Here is a 12,399-nt window from a genome sequence, read left to right as displayed (position 1 = left end):
GCTTTTGCTGAGTGAAGCACCTCTGCTGTGCCATATTTCAACTCTTTCTTGGACTCGAACTCAAGTTCTGTCGAAGGGTCATGAGGACTCGAAATGTCAACTCTTTTCTTCCCGGCCGATGCTGCCAGACCTGCTGAGTTTTTCCAGGTAATTCTGTTTTTGTTTTTGTTTTGGATTTCCAGCATCTGCAGTTTTTTTGTTTTTACCTCTGCTGTAAGTGTTTCGCCATCTCCAACTCGATGGTTGATGCAATGGTGTCAATGGACCCAGTGATATTAAAATATACAGATTCCACAATTATGTAACTCAGACACCAAAGCATACAAAATATTCATTATGTAAGAGATTTTACAAAAGAATATTTTGTAATACTTCATAATACTTTGTAATATTTATAGACTAAAGTTGTACAGTAAGATTCTTCATTTTTCAATCTGTCAGCAACAGAATATGTTCTACCTCGAATATAGCTGTCAACTTACTTTACAGTGGGGGCAGACTCTCAATGAAGCTGCAATTGCTATTTAAGGACTGAAAAGTACAGCTTGCATGAATCATGAAGAACAGTTATCAGAATAAACACAAAGGTGAAATTAATAAACTAACGAAGGCCCTCGAACAAATGGCAGAGTGTTAGTTTGCTATGACATGTCTGCATTCCTTTTCACAGATATCTTGCATCTAACTGGAGGAGTATCAATTCCCTTATCACCTAACTGCACTACTTCCTTAAATATAATCCTGTGAGATTGTTTGGAGGAACTGTTTTGTACAAAAACAGATTCCTTTCCTACAATTAAGTGTTGTGCTTCAGGTATTAATTTGAAATATAATCTCTTGAACTGATAGTTAAGACATAACCTTGTCCTTTAACTCAATGGCTAGATTGATGCTTATGTGCCTCCAATACATTTCTTGCTGTGTAGAGAATATCAACATGCTGCTTCATCAACCCGGGAATGACACCTAGCTGTCATAAAGATGTCATGCAGCGCCTGCTTGCCTGTGAAGCTGAAAAGATTAATAGGATAAGGCTGCTATGCTGTCTGAGGCAAGGGGCCAATTTTAACATAATCTGCCCATCAGGAAACGTGATATTGGACGCAAAGTTGATTTTATAGCCTACTCAATTTTACTTTCCATTGAAGTTGGTAATATTGGGAAGAGCATAAGAGAGAAATCATGGACCCTGGTACTTCTCCTGTTTCCGGACCGCTTATCCCTTTTTCTAGCAGTGTTTCGTGTCTGTGTCCCCTTTGCGAAAGTCTTGTATTCCAAGATGTGTAATGGTAAATATTGGTGCAATAAATCCAGAATCAGTTCAATTGAGATGAAAATATTGTCCAAATGCACTACACTTGTTTAGCTGAAACACAATAAAATCCTGATTTAACATGTGGGACATTACCACAAATTAATGTTCAAATGTGTATAATATTAATGATCCACTTTGTTAAATGCTGTTCCTTTTATTTTTAAAACTCATAATGGTTTTGCAATACAAGGTAAATAATGCAGAGTACCCAATATAATCAAGTATTACCTTGTCTTTGGTTCATTTGTGATGAATGACAAGTTATGCATTTTACCAAGAAGAGCACATTGTGTTTCTCAGTGTGGCCTTATCTTGATGGTTAGCATGTTCTTGCGCTGATTATCTTTATCCCCATTGGCAAACGGTTCCCATATGTTGAATTATATAAATATAATTGTTTCTAAATCACCATTTCTAAATAATTAGAAAATATTATGTTGCCATGCAACATTTTTAAACAAAACTATTATACAGAATGACCAATTGTACTTCTGGAAACTCCAAAATTAAATTCAGTGTTGTGAGGGTTAAAGTTGTACAAAGTCCTTAACAGAGGGTGATCTCGCTGTGTGCTCTGGTTTCGCATTGATCTACCCTGTGTAGTAGCAGCCTTGAGCCTGGGCTCCCCTTGAACACCTTGTGCAACCCCTTTCCTGGCATAGGCTCTGTTTGGCAGATGTGTCCTTCAGGACTCATTCAGAATGGTCAGTAGTGGTGCTATCAAGCCACTCTTGGTGATGGGCATTGAAGTCCTCCATCCAGGGTAAATTCTGTGTCCTTGCTGCTCTCAGTGCTTCTTTCAAATGGTGTTCAACATGGAGGAGTACTGATTTGTAGCTGAGGGAGGGTAATAAATGGTAATCAGAAGGTTTCTTTGTTCATGTTTGACCTGATGTCACGACACTCCATGAGATCTGAAGTCAATGTTGAGGACTACTGGGCTCAACTGTATACCACAGTGCCACCACCTCTGGGGTGGTGATGGAGGATTCTGGGACATAGTCATACTTACTGAATCATACCTTGTAGCCAATGTCAGGTTGTTGCTTGACAAATCTTGGGGGCAGCTCTCTCAATTTTGACAGAAGTCCCTAGATTTTGGTAAGGAGGATTTTGCTGGGTTGATTGGGCAGGTTGTGCTTTTGTTGTTCCTGGTGCCAAAGTTGATGCTGGGTGGTCCACCCAGTTTAATTCTTTGTTGACTTTTCTGTAACACATTGATACAACTGAGTGACTTGCTAGACTGTTTCAGAGGCAAGTTAGCAGTCAACCATTTGCCTTATATCTGGAGTCACATGCAGAACAGATAGACAGCAGATTTCCTTCTCTGAAGGGTATTGGTGAACCACATAGGTTTTTACGACAATCCAGCAGTTTCATGATCATTATTGAGGCTTGCTTCTTATTCCAGGTTTACTAATTAATTGAATTCACTAAATTCCCTCAACTACTCTGGTGGGATTTGAATGCAGGCCTCTGGAGTATTAGCCTGGTCAAACTCATTACTGGTTTGACAGAAAATTCTTGGCCACTGAATTCAAAATCCTTATTTACATTCTGTGATTACCTCTGCAACTCTTCTAGTTCTACATACTAGCCTGCAAGCCTTTCTTTGCATTATTCTCTCCTTTTGTTAAACTATTAATGGCAGAACCTTTCAACTGTCTGGGCCTACCACTCAAGAATTCTCTATCTTAACTCTGCTATGCTACCTTGATTCCCATCAAATTCCTCATCATCTCCTCTGACCATACCTTTTACCTTACCTATTTATTTTTCTGTCTTGATTGCCTCTATGAAGCACCTAATATGTGCATTATGTTAAATGAACTAGAAAAACACAACTTTTTGATTTTAGATGAATGGGGAAGGAGGAAGAGATATGAAGCAATTGAAAAGTGATGTGAAGAAAATTATGGATGAGTTTGTATTTCTTCAATACCTTTGTGCATTTTATGTTTCAGTTATGTGATGAAGTTTATGTTAGGGCTTTATATTAAGGAAAGTGAAGGCAATTTGAGTGGCAGAAGATAAGTATTGGCACAAGTGTTCAGACTTGCCCTAACTACACTTGTGAGGGCATTAAAATCCTTCTTGCGCTTTGTGGTATTGCTTGAAGTGGTGGACTACCTGCCCCTTCCACTTCCTCCATACAGTTTGAAAGAATCTCTTTTGTGACGGAAGTATAGTAATTTTTATATTTTTCTGGTTTATTGTGAAGTAGGTTCATGGGTGTGATTATATGGGTCGGTCTGTGTTATTTAATTACATTTGGAGTCAAGTAGACTGTAGGCTTGAAATTACCAAAAGAAGCTAGGTGTAGAAATGTGTTTGAGATGCTAATGTGTAAACATGGATGCTGGGTTAGCATGTAATGTGTGAAGGGAATTTGCATTTTTTAGATAAATTAAGGGATTGTTGGATTTCAAAGGGATATTAGCCTGTTTATAACTAGCCAGATAAGCAAGGCTAAGGAGTGTGTTTATTTTCCCCAAAGGTTACTGACAATATTGGCTACATGAAAGTTTTTATATAATGAAGAAGTTACAGTTTCAAAGACATATGGAACAATAAAATTTATGTATTATGTAGAGAGAAACATATATAAAGGAGAATGAAAGGCTATGTGAGGAGAGGGCCATGTAAGATCTAACAGGAGTGTGTGAAACAGCTTTCAAGAAGCCTCCAGCCATTTATGCATAAGTCTGCTATGTAAAGTAACAATGTGGGGAAGCCATTTAGAATTCCACTGTCAAGAGGGTATTGTCTTAACTTGCCTGTTTTGTTTTAAATCCAAAATCTATTTTGGACTATTGCCTTAAAGCGGGCATGTGGCTAGGAGTCAGGTCAATTAGGAATGTTAGGATTTGTTATAGTAGTAAGTAATTGTAGTCTTATGTATGTGCTTGAAATCTTTGATTTTGCTAATAAATATTTTAATTTAATTTTTAAAAAATCTCTAAAGGTCTTGGTGGACTCATTACTTCTGAATTCAGTACACACATCTTCTCATAATAAATACAAAATGTTGTGATAGCAACACCAAGTTTCCCTTGTGGATTTGGTCTGACAGGCACACATCTGCTACGCCTTAACACTCTTGTGGACTCTTAGTGCCCAGAATGTTTGCTATTCTGGCCCTCACTTCTGCCAGAAGGATTTCTAGGCATGCATCTGTGATTCTGGGGCACTTAATTGCTGACACTTTTAGACAATCTGGCCACTGCTTCTGCAAGTGCTGCTGGCCAGAAGTATTGCTGTCCCTTGTAAATTTCTGCACTAAATTGCTGCACTATTTTAAATACAGCAGCTCGAATTTCCTTTCCATTCAGAGGCTGTAGATTCAAAGCAGTGGGCAAAGGAGAGACCTAGAGCAGAATTTTACACTGGTGGAATTTTGTGGTCCTGCCAAAGTCAATGAACGTTTGAATAGCTTGCTGTATTTTGCGGCACCGGCACTGCCCCTGCCATGACGGAGCTGTAAAATTCCACCCCTAGAGTAATTTGCAATGCGTTAACAGCACTCCATCTTGACGATTGCTAGTCCTGCTCCAACATTAATAGGGCAATGGGAGGAGAATTCAGCCCAATAAATAAATTGGTTATTATGAGTTAATACTTAAGAATATTTGAGGTCCATATCAACAATGTTGAGGGAGTTTATGGAACAGCAACAAGGATCCCTTGTGGGCTCAGAGATTTAAAGAGCTTAGTCATTCTCCTTTGTGCAAAGAAGGCTAAGCAGGATAATACAAGTATTTAAAAAAGCTAGATTAATTAATAAAGTGGATGTAGCCCATTGAGCAAAAGGACATTTTAACAAACCATGAAAAAAATTGTCAATTAGTTTGGGTTAAAATTTTTCTGTTCCTGGACATTGAATATTTGTAAATAAACTGACATCTAATCTTATTTCAATATAATAAAGGTAACATTTTTAAAGAAACAGCTCAGATTTTTCTAGGAATTGTATGGTTAATAGCATGTTTGAGACGAGTGAATAAATTATCATTATTTGAAAAAAGTTACAAAAATCGGATTGAAATGTGCATTTATGATATTAAATTAGCCTGCATAGCAAACAAATGCTCAATAAGAAAACTGTTCTTTCAAATTCCTTATATTTTCTCATTAAAATGACCTAATAATGTCACTCACATTTATGTATATGTTCATATGTACATCTGAATTAGGAGCAGGAGTAGGCCACTTGGCCATTTGAGCCTGATCCACCATTCAATAAGATCATGACTGATTTGATTTTAACCTCACATTCCAGCCAACCCCCCCGATAACCTTTTACCCCCTTGCTTATCAAGAATCTATCTACCTCTGCTCTAAAAATATTCAAAGACTCTGCTTCAACCACCTTTTGAGGAAGAGAATTTTTAAGTCTCTCAACCCTCTGAGAAAAAAAAAATTCCTCATCTCTGTCCTAAATGCACGACCCCTTATTTTGAAACAGTGAGCCTGAGCTCTAGATTCTCCCACAAGAGGAACCATCCTTTTCAAATCCACCCTGTCAAGTCCCCTTCAATCAAATCGCCTCTTACTTTTCTAATCTCCAGCAGATACAAGCCTAGCCCGTCCAGCCTTTCCTCGTAAAACAACCCGCCTATTCCAGGTATTAATCTAGTAAACCTTCCCTGAACTGCTTCCAAATGCATTTATATATTTTCTTAAATAAGAAGACTGTACACAGTACTCCAGATGTGGGCTCACCAATGCCCTGTACAACTGAAGCATAACCTCCTTACTTTTGTACTCAATAAACAATAACATTCTATTAACTTTGCTAATTACTTGCTGCACCTGCATACTAACCTTTTGCGATTCATGTACTCGGGCACCCAGATCTTTCTGCATCTCAGAGCTCTGTAATCCCTCACCGTTTAGATAACATGCCTCTCTTTTATTTGTCCTTTTAAAAGTGGACAACCTCACATTTTTGTACATTAAACTCCATTTGCCAGATCTTTGCCCATTTACCTATCCTATCTATATCCCTCTGTAGTCTCCTTATGTCCTCTTCACAACTTACTTTCTATCATCTTTATGTCATCAGCAATTTTGGCAAACATACCATCAGTTCCTTCATCCAAATCATTTCTATAAATTGTAAAGAGTTGAGGCCCCAGCACTGATCCCTGTGGCACACCACTCGTCACACCCTGCAAACAAGCAAATGAGCCATTTATGGCTACCCTATGTTTCCTGTTAGTTAGCCAACTTCTATTCATGCCAACATATTACCACCTACACCCTGAGCTATTATTTTCTGCAATAACATTTGATGAGGCACCTAATCAAATGCCTTCTGAAATTCTAAGTAAGGTACACCTGCCATTTCCCGTTTACCCACAGCATCTGTTACTCCTTCAAAGAACTCCAATGAATTGGTTAAACATGATTTCTCTTTCACAAAGCCATGTTGACTCTGCCTCATTACCTTGAATTTATCTAAGTGCCCTGTTATAATGTCTTTAATAATAGCTTCTAACATTTTCCCTATGACAGCTGTTAAGCTAACTGGCCTATAGTTTCCTGCTTTCTATCTCCCTTTTTGAATAAAGAAGTTACATTAGATATTTTCCAATCTCATGGAATCTTTCGCGAATCTAGTAAATTTTTGAAATAAAGCCAATGCAACAACTATCTCCCTAGTCCCTTTTTTAAGGCCCTGGGATGAAATCCATCAGGAATTGGGCCCACAGTTCCAACAATTTGCCTAGTCTCACTTCCCTGGTGATTGTAATTTTCTTGAGTTCCTCCCTCAACCTACTAATTAGATGCAGAAGAAGTGCAACTATTTCTACATCTAATTAGTAGGTTGAGATTGTATTTTTATTCATTTGAAATGTAAATAGATATTAAATTGTAATTTTACAAACATTAAGTTACTTTTAAAGTTACATGGTTGCTTTATAGGTTGGTGTGACAGTCTATACAAAAAATAATGCAGAATTATGTAGATATGTTATGTAGGGTTATGCAGATTATGCTGGGGCCTTAACTTTTTACAATCTATGTCAAATGACTTGGGTGAAGAGATTGAATCTATGGTTGCTAAATTTGCCAATTACACCACGGTAGTTAGGAAAGTAAGTTGGCAAGAGGAGCCAATGAATCTACAAAGGGATATAGATAGGTTTGGTGAGTGGGCATAAAATTGGTAACAGGTGCTGTGGATAAAGGGGAACTAGTGGATGTACTGTACTTAGATGCCTCATCAAAAGCTATCGCAGAAAATAAAAGCTCAATGTGTAGGCAGTAATTTAAAAAGATGGATTATAGTATGGGAAAATGTGAATTTGTCCACTCTGGCAGGAAGAATAGGAAAGCAGTATATTATTTAAATAGAAAGAGATCGCAGAACATTCTGAGGTTCAGGACTATGTGCTGAAGGATGCACTACAGCTTAGGGCAGCTGCTGCAGAGGTGCAGTGGGGAAGAATCGTTGTCTAACTCGTTGTCTAACAGCTACTGAGGGGCTGGAAATTGTATAGAATCCCTCATGGCTACATGGCCATTGAATGTATACAGTAAATATGACATGTATCAGAATTTTATTGAAGTACCTCCAGAATGCAACAAGGGAGTCAAGGGTTATGAGGCTGTTATGACGGATGCAGTTGGTAAAGCTGAGTTATTTAAAAATCCCAGGGGGAAACTTTAAACAACTGTCATAACCTATAATTTTAAACAACTCTAAATTCAAAAATCAGACCACCGGTTCTCGAGGTTTTACATTAAACTAAATGAAATATCTTATTAATTTAACAGGTTAAAATATATATACACAAGGCTACAAGTAATTATGATCATAACTTTTAACAAATTCCCTAAATAATCTCCATTCAGGCAACAGTAACCCATAGGGGAGAATTTTCCCCATGTAAGGCGTGCCGAGAGGGTGCGGACCAGATCGCCGCCTGTGATTGGGTCCGCGCCACCATTTTACACAGGTAGGCCAAGTAAGGCCCGCCCAGCTTTCTCAACTCCGGAGGATAGAGGGAGTAGGAAGGCGGCAACGGGAGTGCACTGACTGCCGAGTCCAATAGCGACCCGGTGGCCAGTTTATATGGACCCCTGGCAATCTTCATAATGGCCGGTAGAATGTCACATCAGAGGGCTTCTGGTGAGCAGGCCAGGCCGTAGGGTAGGGCAGCGGAGCAGGCCAGGCCGTAGGGTAGGGCAGCGGAGCAGGCCAGGCCGTAGGGTAGGGCAGCGGAGCAGGCCAGGCCGTAGGGTAGGGTAGGGGAGCAGGCCAGGCTGTAGGGTAGGGCAGTGGGGCAGGCCAGGCTGGAGGGTAGGGCAGTGGGGCAGTGTGCTCCTTGGTTTTCAGATAAGTGCAAGCTGCCCTCCCGGAGGTGGCAGCACAGCACGAGGTCTTGCTTCTGAGGGGTGGGAAGTGGAGGCCTCTCCTCTTGACCAAACGTGCGTGGGAGGAGGTGGTCAAGAGTGTGAGCTCCCATGATGTGTTGCGACGCACATGAGTCCAGTGCAGCAAAAGATTCAATGACCTCCTGCACTCGGGAAGAGTGAGTACCATGTTGGCTGAGGTCACTTAATGCAGCTGTCAGTCTTTTCTCCCCACCCCTCCCAAGGCAACTCCTCCTCCCAGCAACTCTGAGTGCAGTTTTAGCATTGAACCCTTCAAGGCATGTTTTGCTCGCTGGGTGGGCCCGCAGATATTGCCCATGCATGGTTCACCCTGAGAGGGTAGTGCTGAGATGGGTTCCGCAGCCGCAGCATGTGTGACACTGACACCCAGAGAATGGAATTGGGGGTGGAGGGGAGGGGGAAACTCAAGGATCTGCCCCTAGGCATAGTGCTGGAATAGCGAAGCATGTCAAAGTCAGGGTGCTAACATACTGGGAGGGGACCTTCCAGGTGGTGTGGCACCAATCCATCTGCTGGCCTTTTGCGTTCCATGTGCTTGTGCCCCCTTGCTTTGCAAGGTTATACCTTGTGCTGCCAAATATGATGGAGGCAGCATTTGGGCAAAGGGGGGGTGGTGAGGGTGGGGGCGTGCGGTGGTCAGCCCTGGCTTCTTTGTGTGATTGTGCGGCAGCTGCAGGGTGATGAAGCACTGGAGTCCTGCAATGTTCCACTCTAGCTGGGGTGACGGGCATGTGATGGGAATCCAGGTACAGGCTGGACCAATCAATGCTCTTCTCTCCTTTTCGGAAGAAGACTGTGCACAATTCCACCGAGCGGATGCGGACTGGCGGAGACCAGGCCCAGTTAGCTAACATTACTCCATACAAGCAGCAAACCATGGATCTGGAGAGGTGCCATGTGCCCAGGTCCACCAGTGGTGGTGAAGCTGGGGTGCCACGGGGTGGTATGTTTGTTTGCCGAGCACTGAGGTCACCATGTGTGTCCCAGCAGCTATGGCACTGCTGAATGCTCAGTGATTGAAGTTTGCAACTTGGGTTGACCATTGATTATGGAAGGATGAGCGCATACTGATCGGGGGGACAGGCATGTACGTTGACATTGTCTCCACTTTAACTCATCAAATGTCCTTGTTCTTCCTTTCAGCATCACCGGAGCAGGGTCGGGAGGAGGAAGCAGAGGGGCCACCTCACACTCGTGAGGCCCCAGAACATATCGACTCACCAGCATCACACCATCTCTGCCAGGCAGGCACCAGTGCAGATACTAGCACCTTGGTGGGAATTGGATCTTCGGCTAGTGTCCAGGGGCACAGTGGTGAGAGCACTTCACACTTGCTTGAGGTGCAGGCGGAGACAGAGAGTGCCTAGGGCATTGGCAGTCGGAGGACTGCTGGGGACCAGGCACATGCTTAGTCGGTGGCTGATGTGCCTCTGGAGATACATGAGGCAATGTATGGCATGATGCCTGTGCTGGAGGAGTCCACGCAGAGCATCACCGATGCAATGAGTCTTTTGGCCAAGTGCCATGCTTCCTCAATGGAAAGAGTGGCGACTGTCACGGAGAGGCTCCTCCAGGAGAACAATCAGGGCCTGCTGGGCTTGCGCTCGGACCTGCAAGCCCTCACAGCAGCATTGACCTCAGCTGGTCAGTGCCAGTGTGGGAGATGGTTTGGGCACCAAGTTGCCCAGCTCGGTGCCCATCCATCCACGATGAGCAGGGAGGTCCGAAGCAATCTCACGTCAGCGCAGCAGCTGCCTGTCCTCTCTGCGGGCTCCTCTCAGGGCGCTCCGGATGAGGGCAGCAGCTCCTCTGCCCCTCTGCCAGTGACTGTGGCATCCGATGAGGCCGCGGTGACTGGGGAGATGCCAGCTGTGGAACTGGCCGCCAGGTTCAATCCTCCCAGGTGAGGCCATCAAAGGTTCCACGGGTCAGAGGACAGCTGCCGAGGTCATCAAAGACAACAGGACAGCACAGTGAGCAGGCTGTCTCAGATGCCAGTGCCAGCAAGGGGGCAGCACCTAGACATAGCACCCGTAAGTGTAAATTTAAGGCACATTAGGCACACCACAGGTTTCACAGAATTTTTCACGACACAGAAGGAAGCCAATTGGCCCATCGTGTCTGCACCGGCTCTCCAAATGAGCATTATCACCTAGTGCCATTGCCCTGCCTTTTCCACTGTACCTCTGCACCTTGTTTCTTTTCAAATAATCATTTAATGCCCTCTTGAATGCCTCGATTGAACCTGCCTCCACCACACTTCCAGGCAGTCAGTGTGTTCCAGACCTCAACCACCTGTTGTGTGAACAAGTTATTCTCACGTCGCATTTGCTTCTTTTGCAAATCACTTTAAATCTATGCCGTCTCCTTCTTGATCCTTTTACCAGCAGGCACCCTCTCTACTCTGTCCAGCCTTCAACTTAGGGAAACCTCCTCCCGAAGCGCGAGCGGCCCAACATGCATGTAGCCGCGCCAATCAGAGGCCGCCAAGTGGAGCTGCCCAAGCATGCTCCAGTCGAGTGGGCCAGCGATGCCAGGGTAGCTGAATGTCCTGGCAAGCTCGCCTCGCTACCTTCTCCCTGCAAGCAAATGAGCCGAGGAATGCCAATGACGCAGACAGCAGCAAAAGGGTTGCGCATCCATTGTGTGGTGGAGTGAATGTGGAGAGTGGTGATGTGAGCAGCCTCTGCTGGCAGCAAAAACCTACTGCACCTGGAATTCCCAGGTAGTCTCTCATCCAAGTGCTAACCAGGCCTGAGTCTGCTTAGTTTCCCAGTGCAGACGGGATCAGGCATTTTCAGACTAGTATGGCCTTAGGCAGCTGCAGCCTGCCTTTCTCGCTAATTCGAGCCTCTCAGTCCAGCCACTTCTTCTTTACAGCAGTTTTTCTTTTCTTTTCCCTCTTTCTCTCCTACTCCCTTTCATCCCTTCTCAGCCTCTCCAACGGGCAAACTACAAACCCTACTTACATAGCACGAGAGTCCAGCCTGCACCCTTGCTCCCATTCAATATTCATCCTCTCTGCACTGCTGTCAGCAAACCAGGGAGAAATGTCAGGCACGCACTACAATCCACCTTTTCCTTCATTCTCTTCTCACATCACCACAGCAGCCAGTGCAACAACTTGCATCGGTATCCCAGATTCACAGAATTTTCACGGCACAGAAGGAAGCCATTTGGCCCATCATGTCTGCACCGGCTCTCCAAATCAGCGTTATCACCTAGTGTCATTGCCCTGCCTTTTCCCCTGTACCCCTGCACATTGTTTCTATTCAAATAATCATCTAATGTCCTCTTGAATGCTTCGACTGAACCTGCCTCCACCACACTTCCAGGCAGTCAGTGCGTTCCAGACCTCAACCACCCGTTGTGTGAACAAGTTTTTTTCTCACATCATAATTGCTTCTTTTGCAAATCACTTTAAATCTGTGCCCTCTCAATCTTGATCCTTTTATTCACTGTTGCCCCACTATTAGTTCATCAAGACTTGGCGTGATGTGCAACACTTTTTTTTGGTTTCTGAAGTTCATTTTGTAATCTCATTAAATTTTGATATGTAAGCATGGCTCAGGGTGATTCCTTACTTCTGCAGGTGGACGGGAACCCATGATGTTATGAGTGAGTTGTTTGACATTGACCAAGGGCCTTAGTTAATGTTCCTATCCAGGCAGATTTAGCAT

The 12,399-nt window shown here is 43.3% G+C and overlaps 1 pseudogene; it reads right to left on the bottom strand.

Annotated features, from left to right (window-relative positions):
• Positions 1-11,419: 11,419 nt before the first annotated feature.
• On the bottom strand, positions 11,420-11,538 carry LOC121281608 (annotated as a pseudogene).
• Positions 11,539-12,399: the final 861 nt, after the last annotated feature.

The sequence above is a fragment of the Carcharodon carcharias genome, chromosome 8 (genome assembly GCF_017639515.1).
Source record: "Carcharodon carcharias isolate sCarCar2 chromosome 8, sCarCar2.pri, whole genome shotgun sequence".
Classification (NCBI taxonomy): Eukaryota; Metazoa; Chordata; class Chondrichthyes; order Lamniformes; family Lamnidae; genus Carcharodon; species Carcharodon carcharias.
The sequence above is the reverse complement of the archived record's forward strand: the minus strand, read 5'-3'. Positions and strand labels throughout refer to the sequence as shown.